This window comes from Anomalospiza imberbis, chromosome 1, assembly GCF_031753505.1.
Source record: "Anomalospiza imberbis isolate Cuckoo-Finch-1a 21T00152 chromosome 1, ASM3175350v1, whole genome shotgun sequence".
Classification (NCBI taxonomy): Eukaryota; Metazoa; Chordata; class Aves; order Passeriformes; family Viduidae; genus Anomalospiza; species Anomalospiza imberbis.
In genome coordinates, this window is record NC_089681.1 from 31,396,366 (window position 1) to 31,410,414 (window position 14,049).

Below are 14,049 nucleotides of genomic sequence, written 5' to 3' on the forward strand. Positions count from 1 at the left end.
CACACTTACTTGCATTGTGTTAGGGCAAGGCATTTCAGATGGAGCTGCACAGCTATACTAAAAATGGGAGAAATATATATATTGGGAAGAATCAAGATTTAAATTCATAGAGGTTAAAAAAATCAACAATTTTGCTTAAATAAAAATGCACATATTTGTGATACACATAGGGATCTGGAATTAATTTGACATAGGTAACAATATAGACAGAACAGGTATAAAGGCTCAATCAACAGGGATGAAAAAATTGCTCAGGGAATTCAAAATGAGTGGGATTCTTTCCTTCATTACAACCAACAATGTTTATTAAAGTAGCTACTAAACCTTCATGTTCTGTTTAAGAAGCAGTCTGCAGTAAGGTTCTCACATGTGCAACATCATTCCAAAGTGCTACAAGTAAAGTTCCTACAAACTGAAAAATGTGTCGGTCAAGACCTAGACTACACAAAAAATTTAAATTACTAAAAATTTTATTTTAAATTTAAATAATCATTTAAGGATCTGTTTAAAAAGCCAAAACACACACACACACACACACACACACACAAAAAAAATAAAAACTATAGAAATATTTATTGTTTTTGTCTTTGTTTTGTTGGAGACTATTCTTAACAGATAAATTTAAATATGCAAAGAGTTTGCTTAATTCAAAATTTCTCAATACTAACTACATGTAGAAAATAAATATAAATATAAATATAAATATATAAAGTGCATCTCCTTTATAAAAGCAAATAATTGTTTAATGAAGCAGCTGTTAAATGCTTTGCATTTTTTTTCTTACAACTACATCTACTACAGCTGCATCTGCTTTGGCGTTGCAGCACAGTTTACCACTCAATAAAGTAGGTGTCACTGTACTAATAAAAAAAGCATTTCTTATTTTTTCCCACATTCATTACATATGAGATTTAAATAATGTCTATCTTTGTTTGGGATTTTTTTTCTGTAAGTCATCATCAGCCCCATCACATTTCTTTAATTTGGTGTAGTTCCCATGGGAATATTACAAGGAATATGTATAAAAGCTACAGACTCTTTCTCACACCATAATCTTCTCAAGGCATTTCAAACACACTGAGTTTTAAATAGAAATCATAAAAATTCTTCTGTGTTGTAAAGTATCTTTTCTTTCAGGAACTTAACACCTTTTGCTTTAAATGTTGACAGTGCTTAAGTATAGGGTCTGTCTTTAAAACAATTCCTGTATTTATTTACATTGACCATCCTCTTTCTAATGGGTGATTGCACAGAATATTTAGGAATGTATTTCATCTGGTACATTTAGTTTCCATGAAAGCAATGTAGTAGATGAAACAAAAAAGAAAGGTAGCAGTGAAATAATACTACCTACAGCACATTGTGTATTATCATTAAGTGTCTGATAGAGCACTGTTTGAGAATCACTGTTCTGTTCCACAATAAACACAGGTATTTATAGACCAGCCGATATATTTAGTGTCATAAACATCCCCCCTGGTCGGAAAAATTAAATTACATACACTGTTTAATATTAGGTGGCTGGTTTGTTTTCTTTTTCTTTTATTCTTTTTTAAATTACAAGGCTAATGAGGCATACAAAATGATTCTAAATGAATTTAAGAAAGGATGTAAGACTTGCTTTATGGGAAGGTTATTGATTTTCAACAGGAATCTAACTATGTCACATACTAATAAGAGCATTACATGTTTTGTATCAGAGCAAGAAGGCAAGCAACTTTCAGACTTGTACGATTCACAGATATAGAAAATATATGTATATCTCCAAATGCTGTATCTAAAAATGTAAAGACATACACTATAAGTAACTTCCAGCATTCCCAGCATGAATATATTGATATCCTTGTACGTACACAAGCTCCTCTCGCACCTCTAGTATAACTAGACAGACTCTAGAGCCAGGGTCACCACAAAAAGCCAACACTGGGTCCAAACAAAAAGGATGTAGAAATCTGAATTCAGTGATTTTAGATCAGGACACAGAGAAAGAAGGTAACATGAGGATGTTTGTGGTCTTTGGCAAACCAATTCAAAACTGTAAATGGGAAAGCACAGTAGCTGAAGTAAAGGGAGTCCTTCAAATAGGAGCAACTAGCAAACCATAGATTTTTCTTCATATCTGGAAAAAAATCTTTTGACTTATCAAGGAATACAGGACATGTTGAATTCTTTACCTAGCTAAGAGCAACGGAGTATCTTTGATTTTCCAGGATTATAAACTACACTTGTGGCAAGCAGATGTATCCTTTGTGGAGAATGCACCACACAATCCCTTTTCCAGATTTCTAAACCATGTTCCCCAAAGTTTCCACTTCTCGTTGTACTTGTCTGAGGCACAGCAGAGCTCTTAAAATGAAAAATACAAATCTATTACTTTGACCTCCTTAAATTACCAGAAAAGGCAGAAAAAGAAACTGTTTTCATAGGAACTTCCAAGAGCATGCTGCCTTTCTATGTTTGATAAGAGTTAAGTTCTATACAGCAGCTTCCCTACAACTATTTAACTGTGTCACTTTGTCCAGCTAATAAAATACTTACGTACCAAGAGAGTTTTTTCTTCATGAAATTCACCATACAGCCAAGGGTTAACAAACACTTTGTTTGCTTGGACTGCTAACAATGCTACTTTTCATCCTTTTAGAGAAAGCAAGAGCTCTGACCTACAAATTCAAAGCTCCAACATGCCTATGACCACTGACCATTAAGGGTTAAAACTTTTGCTGCAGTCATATAGATATTTTCTTCAGGCCATTCAAAGCTGTGCTCATTTTCTACCTGCCAAGGTTTTTGCAATTCATATATTTATCTTAATTTAAGGATAGTCCTTTATGCTCTCTGGAACCACAGAATCTTGGGAATTATTGAGAATGTCTCTCATTTTCTGCCCTCTTTCAGCTTCAAATTCATCTTGGGAAATAAATTACTTGACCTACTAGATTAAAATAAGATAAAAACTTCACTATTAAATTCTGCGCTAACAAAACTCATGGTAAAATTTATGTTAACATTTGAATCCCTTTCTCAACCAGAGCATGCAAACTGCTTAACATTTCCTTGCCCTTCAAATATAAGCCTACGAATTGAAAGTTTCCAAGTTTTGCTTCATTATTTAAAAGATCTCTGTAAATTTGATACCAGAAAGATTACATTAGTGGAGTTGTTCGTTCTTCTATTTACCTCAAATCAACAACATGTTAAACATGTGAAATGAGTTGTCCTCCATAAATTTTTGAGCAGACAAATGCCCCTTCCATTATATATCTACCAGTCAGCCTACTCTTTTTTAGCAAGAAAAGAAATTACATATTTTGTTGACTGACTCTTCTTTTCAGCGGTGCCAGCACAGGCGGGCACGCACACAGACCTCAGCTGTGCAAGTTCAACATGAACTTGATCAACATGCGGCCGCCTGTATTTGGCCATTTAAGCAACCATCTCCACTGGGGCCAAGCATATGTAGTAATGCTGGCAGCTTTGTTATAGGGACAGTCACCTTTAGGCCAGATGAGAGCTTAAGTGGAGAAGCAAGCAGTGCTTATACTTTACACTGCCTTGGTTGTTTCGGCCAAGCCAGAAAATGGAAGCAAAATTGCATCAGCCTGCGCCAGGGAACTTGCACGCTTTCTTCTCAGCTCTTACATACATGCAAACAAAGGCATCTGAAGGAATCCTGGAAAATCTGGCTAAAATGGACCTTAAATTAATCCAAAGGCTCAAACCAGCCTTGTGTGCCCCAACGTACGGAATGCACCCACATTTTTAAATGCAGTACAGATGGTAAAGTCTGGGGCACTGTGGCTTTGGTTCATACTACTTCAGTTTTACTGTGAATGCTAAATGACAATAGCTAAGGAGATACAGACCCTGTAAAGCAGCTTTTGTTTGAGGCATGTTCTTTTTGTCTTTATTCTTTAAACTAAAAAAGCCATAATAAACAAACAAAATCCATTCACAGCCCTAACCTATTACATCTCCAACCAGCTTAATGAATTTTGCATTTTTTCAACTTAAACTTTTTCCTGCTACTCCTGAAGCTACTTTTTGCTCTTTTGGGGAAATTCCAAGCAAAATTTCCTTTTATTTAATTTTTATTTTTGATTTTTGAAGATAGTGTTTTGTCACTGATATAATGATCTACTTTTCCATACAACATTGGGTGTCAGATCCAAACCCTTAAAGGGACTAGTTTGTATCTCTGTAACTCATCTAGAAGAGCCTGAAATTAGGCATAACAAGATAAATCTCAAAATAAACCTGACTGCCTTTCTCTGCATTCTTTCCCTCTTACTATCATAGCCAAAGTTATTAATATTTCTATGATCAAATGTAAAGTTTTACCTTAAACTTTTATGTCTGCCTAAGATCTGGTAGTTCCAAACTGAAGTAAATTAAAAAGCATTGTTCCTAAGTCTCCCTAAAACCCTAGTTAAAATTGCATGTTCAATATTAATATAGTTACTGAAGCTCAGATAATCATATAAAAAGACCAAAAAAAAAAAAAGTTAAAAGCAATGAGATAGGGTAAGACACTCTAAAACATCACCAGAGACAAGAGGGTTGGAAGACATTACAGCCTCTTTAAAAATGTAAATCTTTTGGAAATGCTTTGGATTTGGAGATGAAAGTCAGAAATGTCACTGTTCTTCCAAAAGAAAAGAAATATTACATAAGGATAATACATACCTATTATGTAGATAGTGCCTAGCACCAAAATTAGAACTAGCACTAATAGCTCTGCATTGCTTTCTCCTTTGTAAGAAAAAAACCTACTTCCATTTTTGTGAGGACAAAAGAGGCAATCTGAATCAAACGGTAACTGCCCAGAAACCATATAAAAATCCCCAGGCAGCCAATGTATGGGATCTCTATCCCACCTAATAGGGCCACTGCATGCCTACCAAACAGTCCAGCAGAAAATCCTGTTTTCAAGTTGTTTAGCAGCTGGGAGTAGGCAGCAGTAAGCAGATGAAGTATTTAACAATTTGGTGTACAAAATCCTATCCATTTCCCAAATAGTAATTTTATCCTTTTAACTACAACAGCAGGTACAAGCTAACACCTGTTAGGGACCAACAGAGGACAGGGATTGAGAATTAATGTACAATCACAGCATGGTCCACCATGTCACCATCTCTTTTCTGTCTAGTGTCTCTGAGTAGTCTCTAGACCTTTACTGAGGCAATTTTGTCAGCTAATGTAATGTCAGACTGGCATTTCTGTGCAAAAGAAATAAATATTATCATCCTGAAGGGCATAAGACACTTTGGGGTATGATTCTGAAGCAGGTGGTATCAATAAGAATCATCTTTCTCATCATAGTCTTCAATTTACAAAGAAAGAAAGAAACAAGCAAACAAACTGTAGCTGCAGAGGTGCAAAAAGGGCTTAAGATATATGATCAACTGGGTCATTGTAGTCAGAAATCTTCAAGCATCTGGACCCAGCTCTGATAGTATGAACTGGCCCCACTCAGTGCCGACTGTTGATACACGTCAGCAGTTAGTGAAAATACCTTTATTTAACAAAGAAAAAGGGAAATTCAATCACCTCTCTGCCAGTGAGGCCTATTTTGGTTAGCAAGTAACTGGTGACACTGCTACTGTCTCCATCAAGTCCAATCCAGGCTGGTGCAGCCTAGTAATCTCAGACAAAAATTTCTCTGAAAAAGAGGATTCTCATTGCAACACTGCCACAGATGCACCATCAATTGCAAGCTGAGTTGTATTTGTCATTTCATGGAGTCTCTGTCCCACTCTCCCACCTGAACCAAATTCTTTTATTTAGGCAAGAACAGATACATATCAAGAAATCCTTTTCCATCAGAGAGCTAAATATAAATAAAACCCCCAGAAGTCTACAGACAAACTACACAGTAGAAATAGACAGCGAAAACAGTGCTGTTTGTATAGGTCTATTGCAGTTGGATTCCCAGATAAACAGGAGGCAAGGAAAATTCTCACAGCACCTTGTATACTGCTGACTATAATGTATGTCCTCGTTGCCTGGATACCTCTAGTGAATTACCAAGCAAGGGTGTGAGTTTTTTCCTTGATCAGTATTAAATAAAAAAATCCCAACCTCCTGCTCTTAAGAGTCAGAAGATGCACATGGAAGCTTCCCTCGGCTGTGCCAGCCAAATGCCAGAAAGAGACAAATCGAGCCTTGAGAATTTTAAATCTTGTGGGTTGCCGTGCCACGTTATGAACTAGATCTCATACAATTCATCACCCAAGTTGCAGAAAAATAGTTCAAGAACTCAAAATAATGAATTCTGTCATTTCCAATAGAAGTGTGAAGGGAGAATTATGAATGAACCTTTTAAAAACACGTATGTGGAGGGAGATTGCCCTTCTACAAAATGAAAGCAGCAGGCTTCTATTTAAATGGCCCAATCCTGAAAGCGAGACCTTTCATTTTCAATTAACTTAAATTGACAATTGAGAAAGGCTTGAAAATGTTGTTGGAGCCTTTCAGTTTGATAGATCTCGGTTCTGACATTACACACACCATTCTGACCTGATTTTTAGGGTGTGCTGTTTTAAAATTGAGAATTTGAAATGAAAAATATTTGATTCAATCAAAGCTGTTGTAAGACATTCAAACGTCTTAATCTGTTAGAAATGCATTTTCCTTATTTTCTCATAATGATATTACATAATGCATCATTCATTGATATATTAAAAACTAAGAGCCATGCCTTCCCTCAACCTTACATTCTTTTATGTTGCAGCAATACTTTCACTGAGAAATTTAATTTATTACAGAACATACTACCATGTAAAACAGGTAACTATTTACCAGACAAAAAATCCTTTCTTTATATTCTAAAGCACTCTGCGTTACAAATCTACCATATCAGAGTAATGCAGTAACCCAATATGACATACCTCCTGTCCACCTGACACAACACAGGCAAATCAAACCGATTTTCAGGTGTAATATTAATTCTCAAATACAGAAGTGGAGGACTTCTGAAGAGCCACACAACTTCATAAAATGAAAAAAAAAAAAAAAAAAAAACTAAAACAAATAAATCAGATAATATTTTGAAGCTCACAAGCAATAAATGGGTCTTTGAAACCACTGAGAAGTGAGGCAGAGAGATCCCTGCATTGAAATAGTCCATTTATCAGTTAAGACATGGAGTACGTTGCCTCTGCTATTTGACGGATGCAAAAGCACAATCTGCTCAGCTCAGAACACCCCTACACCAGTAATGCAGTTTTAAATCAGTCATGAATTATTGTTTGTCGTAATAGATTAAATTCCCAAATGAACCAAAAACAAACAAAAAATTGATGTTTTTTTCCATCATATAGGTTGCCATATTGCTAGTTTTGAATTGAATTTTTTTCAGGAAGTATCTTTTAATTAATGACCTGCCAAGAATTGAATTGTTTGAAATAATGTTTTCTTTCTCATAGCTAGTGGTAATTGATGTACATGATGCAGGTCTGCAAATAACACTGATGACACTAGACCCCGTTTTCCCACCACAGGCTTAACAGACTGGCAACCTCTTATACTATGGAGTCCATATTCCCCTGACATAAGGTCTGCCATGAAGTTTGAAACCGAAGCCATGTCCAGCTTAAGGACTGAGTTCTGTTCTTGCACTACTGTAGGTTTTGGGAAACTCAGCAGACTCAAACAGGATTTGATTCGGAGATTCAAACCTGGGCAAGCAATACTAGGCCATTATCTTGAGGGAAGGGAGCAGTAAAGACGTGCTTATATAAGGACACTTCTGTTAGGGAATTGGCTTAGTGATAATTTAATTCTGTGCACAAATTAGAAGTAAACACCACTTGTCCATCCAAGGAACGGTCTGTTGTAGCTGGGCCACAAAAAAACAATTTTCCTCATTGTACCTCCATGGTAGGAGGCAGTAGGGACAGCAGCGGTAGCTCCATGCCTCCTGAAGCTTTTCCCAATATGCTGCCTAGGAGTACTTACAATTAGCTATCTTGGAAATGCAGACTGGATCTCTGCATTACTCTAGTTTTAAACTTCTGCTGCTAAGTGCTAAAATTTTTGGAAGATATATTCCTCTTGTTATATGAGGCAAGTTGCAGAGAAAGTTTCGCTTTGTGTTAAGGAAACACAAAGTTTGCATTCCAGGAAAAGAGTCCAAATGTGTGAGTTGCAAAAGTCAAAGGTAACATCATGAACAAGACAACAGCATCCTGATCCTGTCTCACACCTATTTGTTTGGGGATTTTTTAATACATGTATGAAGTGAGACTAAGGCAGCCTGGTGTCTTTCAGCAGGAGAGAGGGGTACAGGACACAGAGTACTGCACAATGAAAATAATACTTTCAAAATTCTTTTTTACTCTGAATACTTCAGAAGCTGAAGGATAATGTGAACTATTACAAAGTATTTTGTCCCTTTTCCCCTTACCATATGACTATGAAAGAGTAAAACAATGAAATTACAAAAATGCTGTTCATCATATTTGAAAACACCTGCATATATATAAATGTCTAATATGCCTCCTATATAAGATGTAAGAACTTCTTAAGGAATACCGGAAATTACATAGCACTTTATAGTTTTTTAGCACACAAGAGACTCGGGGTTGTGAAAGCATAGTAAGTCTGAATCACTAGCTCAGTTTTAATGAACTCAGTATCAATTAACAGAGATGCTATGTTAAATTACTCCACTTTCTATATAATACAGATGAGAAAGCACAGTAAATCAAAGCATGTGCAGCACTTTACAAGGCCTACACAAAGGAAGGTCCAATTTAACACAGTTTACTATGAAATAGGATTCACTGTTAAAAATGTATAAAGTTGCTTTATAATACTGATACCACTGTAATCTACTGTCTACTTTCCAAAATGCTTGACTATATTGCCCGTTTCAGGGTACAGGAACAGATGTTCAACTCACAAGTGTGAGATCTGAAAGTTTGCTTTCATCAAAGATACCCTCTAAACAGTGCACCTGTAGCACTGTAAAAGCTGGATCCACCTGCAAAACTCACCTTTGGGTTGCTCTGCTTGTTTCATGTTTGAATTTTTCTCTTTGAATTATTTTCCCTCTAAGTATTGTGGGATTCTCTAACAAGGCGGCCAGCACTGGCCAAGTGCTATTACTAGGACATCTCTACAAAAACAAATTATCTGTTACACAGGTGACCATGAGGGCGGGGGCGGAGAAATCAATACGGGAGGCAAAACCAAAAAAATCCTTTTAGAAAATGTTCCTTAACCCGGTGCAAAGCCGTGACTTCGGCCGTTGAGGAGCCACAAATGCCAGCACAGCGCCAGGCAGCGGTGCGGCCGCCCGCGGCGCAGGGGCAGAGCGGCCGGGACAGGGACACGCACTCCGGGGGACACATACACACGCACCCCGCCCCGGGGCCCGGGGCTGCGCCCAGTGCGGCGCCTTTCCCCGCAACGCCCCTGGAGCCGATAACAGGAACACGTGACCAAGCGATTTAGGGGGAAAAAAATTTTAAAAAGAATAACGTAAAATTCCCCCCAAACCGGGCGCTGTCCGTATGGCCACCAGCTGTGCCGCCGCGCACGTCGGCCTCTTCGGCGCGGCGGGCGGCGCGGGGCTGTGTCACTGGGCGGCCGCCGGTCCCCGGGAACTTACCGGCGGGGCCGCCCCGTCCCTCGGCCTCCGACGGCGCGGTCGCAGCTCAGGCCGGTGGCATGCCCCGGGCCTCCTGCCTCCCCCGCACCCCCCGGCTCCCCGCGGACGTCTCGGCGCTGGGCTGCGCGACTTGTTTGGTGCGGTGACAACGTCCTCACCATATGCTGAAGCGGGAAAGGAGGAGAAGGAGGAGGAGAGAGAGAGTATGTGTGAGGGTGAATTAACTTTGCTCAATGGCGACAGGGCAGCAGCCTCAGCCCCAGCATAAGATCGATTTACTAAACAAACTGAAACGTGGGTGGGGACGTTAAACAGTAACCAGCGGCCTCAATGAAAACTGAAAGCTGCTGCTGCCGCCGCCGCCAGCCACTGGCCTGGGCAGCCCGCGCCCCGCCGGCGGGCGGGCCCGCCGCTCCCCTCACGGCCCGGGAGCGGCTGGCGGGAGCTGCGGCGCTGGCACGGGCCTTGGGTCCCAGCCCTGGTGCCCTCGGCCGGCTCCGCGGCAGCGCCCCCGGCCGCCAGGACAGGAAAGCGGCCGGTGCCCCGCTCCCGCGGCTGTACCCCGCCGGTCGCCCTTGCCTCTGTGACAAGGGTAAATGTCCCCCGGGCCGCCCTGCCCTGCCCCGGTAGGCGAGCCCAACGCCCCGCAGGGACCGAGCGAACGGCGACCCGTGTCCGCGGGGCCGTCTCCGCAGCACCCGCCCGCGGCCCTCAGCTCCCCGCCGTGCTGGGTAGACACACATTTGAGGGCACCCCGGCCTCTAATGCTTCCATCCCGGTGTCGCTCTCCCGGTGTCTTCACCGAAGCTGTCACGGGAGGAACGAAGCCCCCTCTTTTTAGCTCAGTATTTGTCTATGTAAAGAAATGGGATCAAACACGGGGATCCACTGCAAACTCTGGGTTCTCTGCGCTAAAGACACTTCGCCGGCCTTTTAGAGCTGGGTAGGTCGTGACACGAGGAAGTGTTTATGAAACAACAATTGCCGTGGTTTTCAGACACTGAACATTCACAGACTCGAAAGAATAATTAACGCCTTGCTTATGATACTACCCGCTCACACCCACAGAGGCATTAGGAAGAAGAGAAATAATTAAAGGAAGGATGGTGTCTTGTCACTCCACTCATCATCCGTGGGGGCCTCCTCGGCCGTGTGAAGGGTGGGTATTTGGCACAAGTTCCCATGTAAGACTGACTAAAGTCGCCGTAAGAAGGGGCTGCTTCGCCGTGGGTGCGTAAACACGCCTGACATCCGCCCCCGCACACCCGTGTCAGTGATTTAACGATGCTCTCACAGGAGAGGGACTGCACGGGCTCTACACAGGAAAGAGGTTGGAAAAAAAATATGAAAAATGTTCTCTTCCTCCAGTCTCTGAAAGCGGCCGGTGATTGATTGGTTTCCCCAGCGAGCAGATCAGCGGGTTTCCTCTACTTTCTTACCGGCGGTACCTTGCCATGCTGTTGGATCTCGTTAAGATGGCCAATTCCTCATTTCCAGAATTTGCGGTAAAAACTCTGGATCCAGTTTCTAGGGGCTTTCGATTGTCCCTTGAAAGGAACAAAGATAATTTTGCTTGACAGTTCCCCCCCCCCTTTACAAAATATTAATAATCACTGGAAATAATTGTCCAGATAGCCACAAGAAAGGTGTAAATACATCCAAAGCCCTCCGGTGTTATTTTAAAGGCGGTTTTTAAAAGACCAATAAAAGTGGCCGAGGAAGACTTGTTTCTGTGGAGTTCTTGCCCATCTCCTGCCGCAGATAAAATACTGCAGGCAGGGGCAGCACTGACAGTGAAATAAACGTAACTGCTGCTGGCTCCAGCGCGCCTCGGAGCAATCCGCAGGCACAAATAGCCGGCTTAAAAAGTGACTGCCACTTACGCGAGGGCTGTTTTTTACCTCTCTTCAGAGAATCTCGGGCATATGCCGTGGGCTAATAACCAGTTTTCTTAGATAAATGAAGAGGATGTGTCGGAGTTTCTTTGCTGTCTTAATTAGAGTAAAGTTCACACGCTAAAGCCGTGTGGTCATCTGAAGCAACTGTATTCCTACACTTGAATCCAGATGCGGGTAGATTTGATGGGGGCGTGGGGAAGATAGAGGAGGGGGTCAAGACGTTTTGATTCCAGTCCCTTCAGCGTATACAAACGTTGTCATTATTATTCTTTCTGCGGGAAGGATACTGCTTTGTTCCAAAACCAAATAGCTTGCAGAAGAGTAAATGGAATTTCTTTCCTGTGAGGAGAATATTCGCACCTATTTCTCATCACATAAGGCCACATTTGATTTAACCTTAATGTAACTAGTGGTTTTCATTTCGACTTCAGCATTTCCTTAAATGGTTTTTATAAGTGGTTGCCTCTTATAGTTACCAACGTTTTTGAGGAAGGGTGGGGTGCAGCACAGAGTCCCTTGATGGTCACCTCGCCGCCGGTGCTACCTCTGAAGCAGCATTTTCACGTGCACGTCCACAATGAAATCATGCGACCGCCCTAAGAGCCACGGTAGCTGTAAACTGCCCCAGCTTCCATGGCCGGGAGCCCTTCCCGCTTCTCTCAAGGGTGGGGGCTCCCGCCACCTCCAGTCCTCCCGCCCTCTATTGAGGATGGAGCATCAAGACACTAGGGCAGCGGCCAGATCCCTCTGCCTCGGATCTCCGAAAGCACCGGCTGGGCCATGGGAGGCAGGAGGTACCCCTTTTGCTCTCCACATCTCTCCCTAACTACACCCCGGGGAGCAGGGCTGGGAGACGGTGCCGAGGGGAGAAAACACACGAAGCCTTTTACAGCGGAGATAACGAATATTTCCAAGCGTTGACCTCAAGGGGAAAGTCCCAGACAGTATGATCTCTGTGCCATTTTGAAGAAGCCCCTCTAATCACTTGGCTGCCTCTGGCTGCGTCGGCAGACAGCTGCTGGGCGGCTGCCCGCCGGGCTGCGGCCGCCGGCATAGCCCCCTCGCTCCAGCGGGGCCAGCGACCCCCGCCCCGGGCGAGCAGCCCGGCACGCTCCCGCAGGGCAACATCTGCGAGGGTCTGCCCTTCCCGACCTGCTCCCAGCAGCATTTGTCAACCCCTCGCCAGGCAGTTTATTCGGGGAGAAAACAAGAGGAGCTGGCGGAGCTGCCTCTGCGGGCGGCGGGACAGGGGCTGGGGTCGGAAACGGGCGGCCGCCCATCGCGGTAACCCGCCCGTCTCCTCTCGCTTCGTTCCGGTATCATTAACCTGCGGGTAAAGCAACTGTTTGTGTGCACTCTCTCCCTCCCCTGGGCTGCTTTTTTTCCCTGTTACTGATCCATCCTTCGTAAATCATTTATGGGGAACTAGGCACTTCTCTCCTCGCAGGAGCTTCCCTTGAAAAACTTTCCCATCTTGAGGCAAGCGCCTTTCCTTTGTTATCACGAATAATTGATAAAGGACCCCAACGTGCCTTCAAAAACCATCTAAACGGCTGCCGGGAACTATAGTCACTTGGGGTCACGGGGTGCTCCTGCCTTTAAAAGTGCAATACAGGAAACGATCAGGACCAAACCGGTTTAAAGAAACAGATAGTTTTATGTGGTTACCTGAAACCATAAATGGGAAACGCAGTCTAATTTTACAGGTTCTGGTATCGAGCGTTCAAGCTGACTTAGGCAGAGCCCTTTCCCCCTCCCTCTGATCAGAGAGCACCTGGCATTCTGTACTAAGGTTTCTGCGTTTTGTTGCTTCGAAAAACAGAGTGAAAGTGCATTCTTCAAAAGAAAAAGAAAAGCCGTAAACCTCTTAAAACTCTGAATTGTCAGATTACGCCGGCACCACGCGGCTGTGAACCGATTTCAAGGGATGCATTAGACTGGTTTCTTTAGAGGTTCCCTGGCTAAACTATTAATTGTCAGGATTTCATGAAAGATTTGCAGACTTTACAATCATTTATGATCCGTGCAATAAAAATTCGGAGATATGGGCAAACTGGTTCAAGGTGTAATGCAAAGATGTATTAGGTGCCCTTGGCAACTATCTATGGGTGCTGTTTGTGTTCTCCGAACACGCCCTTCGCTGCAATGAACATTTCTGCAAACCGCGGGTTGGGTTGTTCATTTCCAGAGCTCTGAGGTTCACACAAAAGAGCTATAGATTTAAGGCAGGGGAATCGAATGCTTGGAAACTCATTCTAGTCCCCCGAAGAGTTCAAATGCAAGTGAGATAATTACCCTTGACGAAAAGTAAACTTCGAGGGAAAATATATGCCTCTCCCCCTCGTAAATTAAAAGCCCGCCAGAGAGTAGGTCTGAGTGTTCAGTGCCGCAGTGCTCTCCTGACCCCCATCTAGGCGGAGATCACATTACTGTCCGCCACAGCAGAAGGCGGAGAGGAACCCCTCGAATCCCAAGAAAGACACCTCAAAGGGTATCGCGGGCCCTCCGACGATATCCTATTTAGGAGCCTCACAAGCG

The 14,049-nt window shown here is 42.6% G+C and overlaps 1 protein-coding gene across 6 annotated transcripts in view; it reads right to left on the reverse strand.

Moving 5' to 3' along the window:
* The window catches only part of HNF4G (hepatocyte nuclear factor 4 gamma), a 58,108-nt gene extending 47,752 nt beyond the window's left edge, over window positions 1–10,356 (reverse strand). For 2 of the 6 annotated variants that reach the window (XM_068186449.1, XM_068186423.1), the window contains exon 1: window positions 9,614–10,356. The gene's annotated coding sequence lies outside the window, so the exon portion shown is untranslated. The remainder of the gene's footprint in view (window positions 1–9,613) is intronic. The other 4 variants (XM_068186444.1, XM_068186433.1, XM_068186413.1 and 1 more) reach the window with 4 other exon arrangements.
* Between the last annotated feature and the right edge of the window lie 3,693 nt (window positions 10,357–14,049).